The sequence below is a fragment of the Lemur catta genome, chromosome 3 (genome assembly GCF_020740605.2).
Source record: "Lemur catta isolate mLemCat1 chromosome 3, mLemCat1.pri, whole genome shotgun sequence".
NCBI lineage: Eukaryota > Metazoa > Chordata > Mammalia > Primates > Lemuridae > Lemur > Lemur catta.
In genome coordinates this window covers 91,308,971-91,319,340 of record NC_059130.1, presented here as the reverse complement: position 1 = coordinate 91,319,340, position 10,370 = coordinate 91,308,971, and positions in this window count along the sequence as shown.

Genomic DNA, 10,370 nt, shown 5'->3' with positions numbered 1-10,370 from the left:
TTCTAGAAATCCAGTGTTCTACAAGTCTTGTGTTCCTGCTGTATACTCAACCCTGTGGGGCTATGGGGCAAGTGGGGCCATGGTCCCTGTCCTCATTGATCTGGGGGGCCAAGGCCCAGGGGCACAGTCAGTGACACCCAGGCTGGGGTATCCTGGGTGGCCCGGACTGCTGGGGTGGGCACAGCCGGAGTCCCCAAGGACTAACACTGCCAGGGAGGGGACTGCAGGCAAGAATCCCAGGGACGGTGCTAAGGGGGAAGGGGGTTCTGTAGCTGTTCCTACCTGTGCAAAATTCCAGGAATAAACTTGCTGCCTCCCTCCCACTTTTATGATAATTCAAAGAGGCCTCCATTCCTTTCTTTGTATCATTAAGAAGTAACGGTGGCTAAAAACGTACAGGGTGCCAGCTACTTGCTGTGTCCTGTGTGAAGCCTTTTACATGCATGCTGTCCTTTGAAACCTCACACCCACACTGTGGATGAGGCCCTATTATTATCCACATTTTAGAGATGAGGGAGTAGACTCAGGGGGGTGGAGCCCCTGGCTCAGTCTCATGGCTGTAAGTGGCAGGGCAGGCATCTGATCCCAGGTCTGCATGGGACTGTGCTACTCTCTTGACACCAGGCTGCTTCCTGGGGAGGCTGGAGGAGCAGGAGCCACCACCAGTCCTTCTCAGCCCAGCTTGGACAGGAGCAATTAGATGGGCTTTGTGGGGCATGGAAGGACTTGGGCCATGGCATCAGAGCATGCCCAGATGTGTCTCTGGCTCTCAGTCGGGTTCTCTGTCAAATGGGGCAGTTTCTCTCTTCCCTCTGGCCTCTGGAGTCTCCTGGCAGGTGTGAAGGGGCTTTGAGGGATCAAGAGTCTGCCCCAAGAAGGAACGTGATAGGGGATTCTGGGGTCTGGACCACCAGGAAAGGGCAGGACTGCCCTGTCTGGGCAGGGCGTGAATCCTTTCATGGCTCTATAAGCACCCAGGGCTCACCTCGTGGAGCACCAGGGCTAGAACTGGGGACACATGGATTTGATGGCTCAGGAAATCTGTGTGGGGGGCCTGGGGCGGGGGAGCAGGGTGGAACAGCTGATCAGCCTAAAAATAGCAGAGCCTGGAATCCTGAGGGGCTCAAGGGTGCCCCATTCCAAATTTGGAAGTGGCCCATAGTGTTCTCTGTGGTGGGTGCCCTACATGGGTGGCTTTTCAGTGACTTGGGCAGGTTTCACTGTGGCAGCAGCACTGGGGCAGGAAGGTTTGGGCTCTGGTCCTGGTGCCGCCTCTCCCTGGCTGAGCCACCTGGGCAGAGAAGGCCCAGACCTCTGAGCCCCTACCTTGCCCTGGCGGCCTGATAATTCCTGCCCTGGCCAGGTGGCTAGGGACATGCATTTGGATAACTGTAAACTGTGAAGTGCTGTATACATGGAAAAAGGGAGGGGACCTGGGGGGGCAGATTTCGAGACAGTGTCTGGAAATCTGGGACAAGCCTAAGTTTTCTCCCACGAGATCCATAGCTTCCAATACCTTCCCATCATTCCCAGTCTATTTTCCTAGATGTTCCCTGTTGCTTCTTCATAGAAAATACTTCCTTTGGCTGAGCTAAAATCAGAACAGTCCAACCATAGAACAGACTGCACTGATAGGTAGTGAGCTTTCTGTCACTGGAGGCATTCAAGACAAAGCCAGACAACACCTGGCAGGGATATATCATTTATGACTTAGACTAGATGCTGGTGAACTTCTGACCCTCAGAGTCTGGCCATCTGTCCGCAGGGGCTACAGTCCACCTGCTCTCTCTGTCTTGGAAGTGCCCTGCTCAGATCTGAGGACGACCTTCCATCCTGGGCCCCTGCATCGCTGGAGACTGAACAGCCTCGGCACCCTCACTGCCCATCAGTGCTCATGGGGCCAGTGCTCACCACAACTGGGTCCCCTCTCCTGGATATACTTTAATGCTCTGGTCAGGTAATTCCCCCAGGACCTCAGTTTCCCCACTTGCAAAATGGAGATGCTAACACCTGGCGCTCCAGCTTTGCAGAGCTGGGTACGGACCAAATGACATCAACTCACAAGCACCTCAGAAACCACAAAATTCGCCTTCAATGACTCTCCTGTCGAGGCTGAGGTCTGGGGAGAGGGGTCCTGCTCGAGGCCACAGATGAAACAGCAGCAGACCCAGCTTGTAAATCCAGGTTTCTCAGTGTCCGCTCCTGTACTTGGAACACAGGCAGGTACCAAAGGGGTCTGACATCACAATTACAAACCCTGGCCGGTTACTGGCTGAGTGGCTTGGTCAACTTATGCCACTTCTCTCTGCTTTAGTTTTCCCATCAGTGCATTATAATATCTACCTTTCGGAGCTGCAGAGGAGATTGGATGAGACCACAAGGGGAGGAGACCAGACTGCAAGGAATCAGGCAGCACGGGGCGGGCAGGTTGGCAATGCCCTGGCGCCGAGAGAGGAAGGCAGAGGGGGCTAGGCCTCAGCAAAGCATCACGTGGGGGTGGGGGAGGGCAGGAGCCCTGTCTTCAGAGGGTCTCCTTGTCTAGGTCTGATGCATCCTGCAGGTCTTAGCTCAAAGGGGCCTCTCCTGGGGAGTCCTTCCTGAGCGACCTGCAGAGCTGGCTCCTTCTCCTGGGCGCCTTTGAGCTCTGTGATACCTGCTGACAGGAAAGCTTTTTAAGACCAGGGGGTGGGGGTGGGGGGACTAACAGACTTGGCTTTGAAAGCCTGACTAGCTGTATGACCTTGGGCAAGTCGCTCTTGAAGCCTTAGTTTTCTCAATTGTGAAATGGGCACTAATGTCAACCTCATGGATATGTTATGTAAATGAAGTGGCTTAATATTGAGAACATGTATAAACAAATGGTAGCCATTGTTGTGATGATGATGGCGATGGTGATGATGACATTCATTCATTCACTCATTCATTCATTCAAAAACCTTTGCTGTATCCTTTTTCTGAGCTCCGGTTGGGCACTAGAGACTTGGCAAGGGGCCAAGAATTCTCTGACTCCCAGGAGCTCAGACTATAGGTGCTCAACCTGCAGATGCAAAATTCTGACCTACGATAGTGCAAGTTACAGGGGTGGGGGTCCTATCAGGTCCAGATGATGCACAAAAGGAGACCTCAGGCGGCCAGGAAGGAGTCAGGGAAGGCTTCATAGAGAAGAAAACGTTTGGGTTTGAGAGTTGCAGGCAGAGTCGACTTTGGTCAGGTGGGTGAGCCAGAGAAATGCACCCCAGGCCAAGAGCACAGCACATGCCACACAATTGGGGTGGCCAGAGCTTAAAGCAGCATCCTGGACCCAAGCCCACACCAGAATCTTGGGACCATCTCCTCACCCAAGGGGCTATGAGAGTCATGGCCAGAGGACCCTACAGGAGGGGCAGGTTTTGATGATGATGGTGGTGATGGTGGTGAACATGGTGTGAAAATGATTTAGTGTTGCTGGTGCCGCTGTCTAGGCCCTACTCTTGGAAGAGTGCTGCTTGCACTTGGGCTGCAAATGCTCCCCTAGGTCTGCGGTGCACAGGCAGTGGGAAGTGGAGCTGCTCAGTGCGCTTGGTAAGTGGAAAAGAGCTCTGCAGTCAAGAGTGCCCGTCCCGGCATTCCAGCCTGGAAGGACCCGGAGTTGCTGAGCCCCCACCTGGGGCTGCATCCACCTTTGTGTCCCCTGTGCTTAGCACAAGGTGGCACCGACCAGGTATTCACAAGTATTATGAAGTCAGATCCCCTTATGGCCACACGGGTGGTGAGAGGGACCCTCAGAGAGGGACAGGGCCACGTGGCGAGACAAAGTGGCTCCTTGCTGCCTGTACCCACTGGCCTGCCCCATTCCACCCGCCCAGTCTGGCCCCTGCTCTCGTGCCCCTTCCACCTGGTGGACAGAGTCCTCACGGGGAGAGCTTGCTGGTTAGGCTGGCAGCCACTTCTGCCCTCCCCAGGTTCTGAGCAGCCCCCTCCCCAGCCACCCACCCCCAGCCAGGACTGGGCGAGCAGCAACCTTCCAGGACTCCTCGAAGCCATCCTTGTCTTCTTGACGAAAGGCATCTGGGGTCCGCCAGCCCCTCCTTGGCCCAGGAGGGAAACAGAATACGCCGATAATGATCTAATATTTATACAACGCCTTTCTACCAGATGCATCCCAACAAGGTTTACAAGCTGTCCCTGCTGACGGCGCAATGTATTCCAGATCCTCTCTCTCCCGGCCCCCGCCCTGCCCCCACCCTCCAGCCTGCTCATCCTCGGGGGCCCAAACGCCAGCAGAGGCTCTTAAATCCACCCTCTCCAGGCACTGCCCTGCAGGGGGATCATTTGTGCTCATGACTGGAAAAAAAAGGCGTCCAGAGGAGAGGCAGGGCCGCACTCGGGTTTTGAAGTTTGGCCAAAGCTCACAGCACCCAGCAAGCCTCTCCCCTAGCCCTCCGTAGCCTCAGACCCGTGGGAGGGACCGAGGGAGGGCCCGGCTGGCCGGGCACAAATGTTCCTCCCAGTCACTTCCTCCGCGGCTGGCTCCATGAATGAGGATTTGTGTTCGTTCCCTCCCCATAAATTGCCCTTGGTCACCAGGGCCATGTTCTGTGTCAGAGTCCCTGACCACCAGCCTCGGACAAAACCTGCTTTGTGAAGTCCGGGTGGAAGACAAACAAATGATTATTACCTTCATTTATCCCCTCCCCCCACCTTTTTTTCTTGGCCTGGAGTTAAGACCTTTTTTCTCTGTCAACAATCTTGACTTTGTTCCCTGAGAAGGAAACGGCTCCAGGAGGGACTTGCAGAGATGCTGCTTGCAAGAAAACCATTTGGGAGGAGGGTGAAAAAAGACAGAGGTTACAGGAAATGGCAGACATTTTTTGTTGAATTAAACCATTAGGAGTGACCCCCAAACCAGAGCCAGGCAGAGGGAACAACTGGATACATTTAGGTCAGGACAAGCAGCCAAGTGAGGAGCTGAAACCAATTACCATAAATGAATGTTTCTCTTTTATTCACGACCACCGTGCCTGTTCCCAGGATGCTCTTGGGCGTCTTATAAAAACAGATGAACTCTCTGGTTTTGTTCGGGGAGTTATTAGCTAATGCAACTGTTGGGCAATTTATCAAACATCAGCACATGCTGCGATTAATGACCAAGAGAAGTCGTCACTGGCTGGGCCAAAGCCACAGAGGCTGCCCGGACTTCGGGGCTCAGGGTAGGGTCTTCTCATCGGTGAAAACATTTATTTAGGATTTTGGTGCCCTAAAAGTAACAGCCACCCTCAGACCCACCCCTCTTGTGGGGTCCTCTGTCCATGACTCTCCACGGCCACTTCAGTGAGAAGATGGTCCCAAGACCCTGGTGGGATCTTGCATCCAACGTGTGGCTCTGTGCTCCGGCCACCCTGGTAGCATGGCATACGCTGTGCACTTGGGCTGGGGTGCGTATCTACAGCTCGTCCACCTGACCAAAGTTCACTCCTTCAACTCTCAGTCCAAATGTTACCTTCTCTGTGAAGCCTTTCCTGACTCCTCCTGGCAGCCTGGGGTCTCCTTCTGTGTGTCCTCCGGACCTGATAGGACCCCCACTCCCTGCTCTGTAACTTGCCCTATACTGAGTTGGTGCCGTGGGTGTGCAGGTTGATCACCTGGATTCTGAGCTCCCTGGAGTCAGGCAGTGTTTGACCCCTTGTTCAGCCAGAGCACAGAGAAGGGAGGCATTGAGGGTTTGTGAACGAGTGAATGAGTGAATGGCAGACCCATGTATAGCAGTGCCCCCCGTCACTCCTGTAGTCAGAGGCTGTCTTTCCGTCCACTAAAGAAAAGGGACTGTGGCTCTCCCAGCACAGGTTTCTCCCTGTTGTGGTGCTGCAGCAACCTGGCATCACACGGAGAGCCACCAGGGGAGGAGGAAGGCACCGAGGGGCAGTGGGTCTGTGGCCTGGTGCAGCAACTTTCTCGCTGCAGGCTTCAGTCTCCTCATCTGTGAAATGGGCTGGTGTCTCATCTCCAGAGCTTCTTGAGAGGCAAGTGGCCTGGTCTTGGGGGCATTTCCAATCCAAAAGAAGAGGGAAGGAAGCAAATCGAATTAAAGCTGTTCTACTGTTTGCCCTTGAGTAACTCTGACTTGAAGAAAGAAATGGTTCAGTTTCTTCACAGCTTTCTGGCTAAAATGACTCTTTGTGTGCGGGTGGGGAAAAAAGCTGATCTCAGAATCAGGAGGAGCTGGGTCCAGTCCTGCCCAGCTGTGTCCTTGCTGCGTGACCTCAGGCAATTCACACCACCTCTTGGAACCTTGGTTTTGGTTCTGAAAAATGGGACAATAATATTAATACTTCACACCCTGGGGGATGTCAATGTCTGGAAAGTGCTGAATCCAGTCCCTGGGCCACAGTAGGGTCTCGTTAAATAGTAGCTTCTATTGTTGCTATTAATTATATTAACAAATGCCACCAGCAGGTGAGAAGCATCTTCTTTTTTGTTTCTTGACGACAAGATATTTTGTACGAGTCTTGGTGTTACAGAACTAATAACATTCTTCCTCTCTGCTAATTGCACCGAATGTGTTTCCAACCTAGCAGAGGCCCCTCTGCCAGATTCTGCAGCGGCCTTTCCCTGCTGAGCTGCACCATCCCAGCCGGCTGGGGCTGACATTTGCCAGAAAAGCAGACCACCTTCTCGGATTTTCCGTTTGCAGCTGGGAGGGAGACAAGGAGGGCGGGCTGGCAGAGCAAATTACAAAGCAGGCTCCGGCTCCAGCTCCCACTCTGGTGGGCCAGGTCCCTCATGTGGTGGGCGAGGCACTGCCAAGGAGCTGGCCCGAAACGGGCCTGGAGCAGCAGGCGTCCACTCACCCGGACATGCACGGGCCCCTGAGCCCCCCTGGGCCAGCAGGGACAGCAAGGACACAGGCAAGGCACAGAGGGTCTTCCTGCTTGCAGAGAAGGACCGAAGCTTGAATCTGGGCGCTGGGACTTCAGGCAGGTTGTTTTGCCTCTCTCAGACTCGGTTTCCTCTATCTGTAAAATAGGAATAACTATGGGTCTGACATGCTTGGGGCCAGATGTGTCTGGAAGTCCGAATTTTTCAGGCTTTTAGGAAGTAATGTTGTGTATACCATAATTTATAAAACACCCACAGCTGGGCAAGGGAAGCAGCCTATGGACAGACATTTGCTCATTTCCACAGTGAAATGTATGAATATTCACATTAAGTGAAATTGTAAAGGGCATAAATAGCTTCACATGGGTTCAGGTTGGATTTTTTGACACCAAAAGAATTTGCTACAAGTTTATGGAAAAACTCTCCTTTCTCAGATCCTCCTGGATTTTGGAATCAAGGATGAAAGACTGTGGCCCGTTAATGTCCCTGCCATAGGTTTGTGGTGAAAATGGCAGGCGACAGTGAATGTGAGGCAGCTTGCAGACTTTCAGAAAACGGGAGCTATTGGCTCCCCTAGACGGGTGGTTCTCAACCTTGGCCACACGTTGGAACCAACTGGGGAGCTTTCAAAACTGCCACCCCAGACCCCACCAAAAGCAGTATTAATTCAAAACTGTGGGCCTGCAGCCCTGGCAATGATGTTACCAAGTGATTCTTGGGTGATTCTTCTCTTCTTCTTCTTTTGTGTGTGAAAGCGTTTTTGAGACATAATTCAGGTACCATACAATTCACCCATTTACAGTGCACAACTTAATGGTTTTGAGTATATTCAGAGTTATGTACACATCACCACCATCTACTTAAGAACATTTTATCACTTTAAAAAGAAGCCCCTACTCTTTCACTTTCACCCCCTTCCTCTCCCATACCCCCAATCCTGAGCAACCACAGAACTGCTTTCTGTTTCTGTAGCTTTCTTATCCTGGACATTTTATATAAATGGAACCATATAATGGGTGTGGTCTTTTGTGATTGGCTTTTTTCACTTAGCATAGAGTTTTCAAAGTTTAAGGTTCATCCATGTTGTAGCATGTACCAGTACTTTATTCCCTTTTATGGCTGAAAAACCATATTTTGTTTATCCGTTCATCTGTTTATGGACATTTGGGTTGTTTCCACCTTTGGCTATTATAAATAATGCTGCTATGAACATTTGTATGCAAGTTTTTGTGTAAAACACATATTTTCCTTTCTTTTGGTTATATAACTAGGAGCAGAATTGCTGGGTTCAAGGGTAACTCTGTGTTTAACTTTTTCAGGAAATGCCAGATCTTTTTCCTAAGTGGCTGCACCATTTTACATTCCCATTGTCAATGTAAGAGGGTTCTGATTTCTCCACATTCTTGTCATTATCTGACTTTTTGATTATAGCCATCCTACTGAATATGAAGTGGTATCTCAATACAGTTTTCATTTGCATTTCCCTGGTGACTAATGATGTTGAGCACCTTTTTGTATGGGTATCAACTGTTTTTATATCTTATTTAGAGAAAAATCTTTTCAGATCCCTCATCCATTTTAGAATTGGTTTATTTATTTTTTATTTTTGAGTTTCAAGAGTACTTTATGTGTTCTAGGCACAAGTCCTTTATCAGATATGTGATTTGCAAATGTGTTTTCTCATTCTGTGCATTACATTTTCACTTTTTTGACAGTATCCTTGGAATGACAAAAGTTTAGAATTTTGATAAGTTTCAATTGATCTATTTTTTTCTTTTGTTGCTTGTGCTTTTGGGGCTCATATCTGAGAATCTGTTGCCAAATTCAAAGTCTTGGAGATTTAGCCATATATTTTCTTCCAAGAGTTTTATAGTTTTGGCTCTTACATGAGGTCTTATATCCACTTTGAGTTAGTTTTTGTATATGGTGTGAGGTAAGGGTCCAACTTCATTCTTTTTCATATGGCTATATAGTTGTCCCTCCGTGGGTGATGCATGTATAGTTCGAGAGCCACTGCATTAGATTGTAAAGCCCTGGAAGGCAGTTTGTGTTTTCTGTGTCCTTGGCACTAGCCACAGAAGCATAGGAATGAATGGATAGATGGATGGATGAGTAATGAGGGCAGATGTGCCATGAGTCAGAGCTCTGAGTGTCAGGTCAGAAAAGGGCTAGGTATTGATGAAGAACAATCTCCCTCCTGGAGGGAACCCCCTCTTGCTATGGCAGAGCTTGTCCAAGACTCTTTTGCCATATGTTTTTTGGTGGTAGAGAGCTCCCTCTCTATAGAGGGGCCTTCTTGACCTGAAGGAAAGTTCTTCCTTGTACAGAGCTGAAACCTGCCTCCTTGTAGCTTCCCCTCACCCCAAGCCCCAGCTCTGCCCTCTGCTCTGAGCCAGCCCTGAAGATTGTATGATGATGAAGGTGGCTGCAACTTCCTCTCCTGTAGGGCAAGCAGCACCTATCTGTCATGGGCTGGGGTTTTTAGCAACTTACACCCTGGCTCCCTCTTGTGCGTCCATCCCAGCCAGCCCTGTTCTGCACAGGGGCAGGCCCAGGACTTGACACAGTTTACCAACTGTTATCTAACCAACCAACTCAGAGGGAGACAGGTCTTTTTTCTCCCTCCTTTTGGCCTGAGCTCACATTAGGTCTTTTTTGTTTGTTTGTTTTTGTTTTGTTTTTTTTGAAACAGGGTCTTACTCTGTCACCCAGGTGCTGGAATGCAGTGGCCTCATAACAGCTCACTGCAACCTTGAATTCCTGGGCTCAAGTGATCTTCCTGCCTCAACCTCCTGAGTAGCTGGGACTACAGGTGCACACCATCATGCCCGGCTAATTTTTCTATTTTTTTGTACAGACGGGGTCTCGCTCTTGCTCAGGCTTATCTCAAAGTCCTGGCCTCAAACGATCCTCCCACCTTGGCCTCCCAGAGTGCTAGGATTACAGGCATGAGCCATTGGCCTGGCCTCATTAGCTCTTTTTCGTTAGCCCCCAAAGCCTGCTTGCTCAGATTAAGTTTGTGATACTTATTAACTCTACGATAAACAATGTGTTATTTTATTATAATATATTGATAGTGTCCATATCATTATTAATAATATATTAGGATATATTAATGATGATGACAATCATCTACTGCATGTCTACTATGTGCCAGCATTATGTGCAGTGCTTTATAAACATCGGCTCTTTGGTTTTCTATAAGGCAGCTATTATTGTACCCATTTTAGAGAAAATTGAGACTCAGAGAGATTAAGTAGCTGACTCAAGGCCACAGAACTTGGATTGAACCTGTGCTTGTCTTCCTTCAAAGGCCCTGATTTCATGCTGTCTGCCATCCTGCATCCTGGGGACTGTCCTTCCTGAAGGAGGTGCTTCCCTGCCTGCCCTGCCTGCCCTTGTACAGCTGCAGTTGAGCCCGGGGCAGTCCACCACCCTAGGCCTTGTTTGGGGTCTTTGCTTCTGCCATCCTGCACACCTGCTCCCCCTTCTGCAGCTCTGGGCTTCCTGCAGTG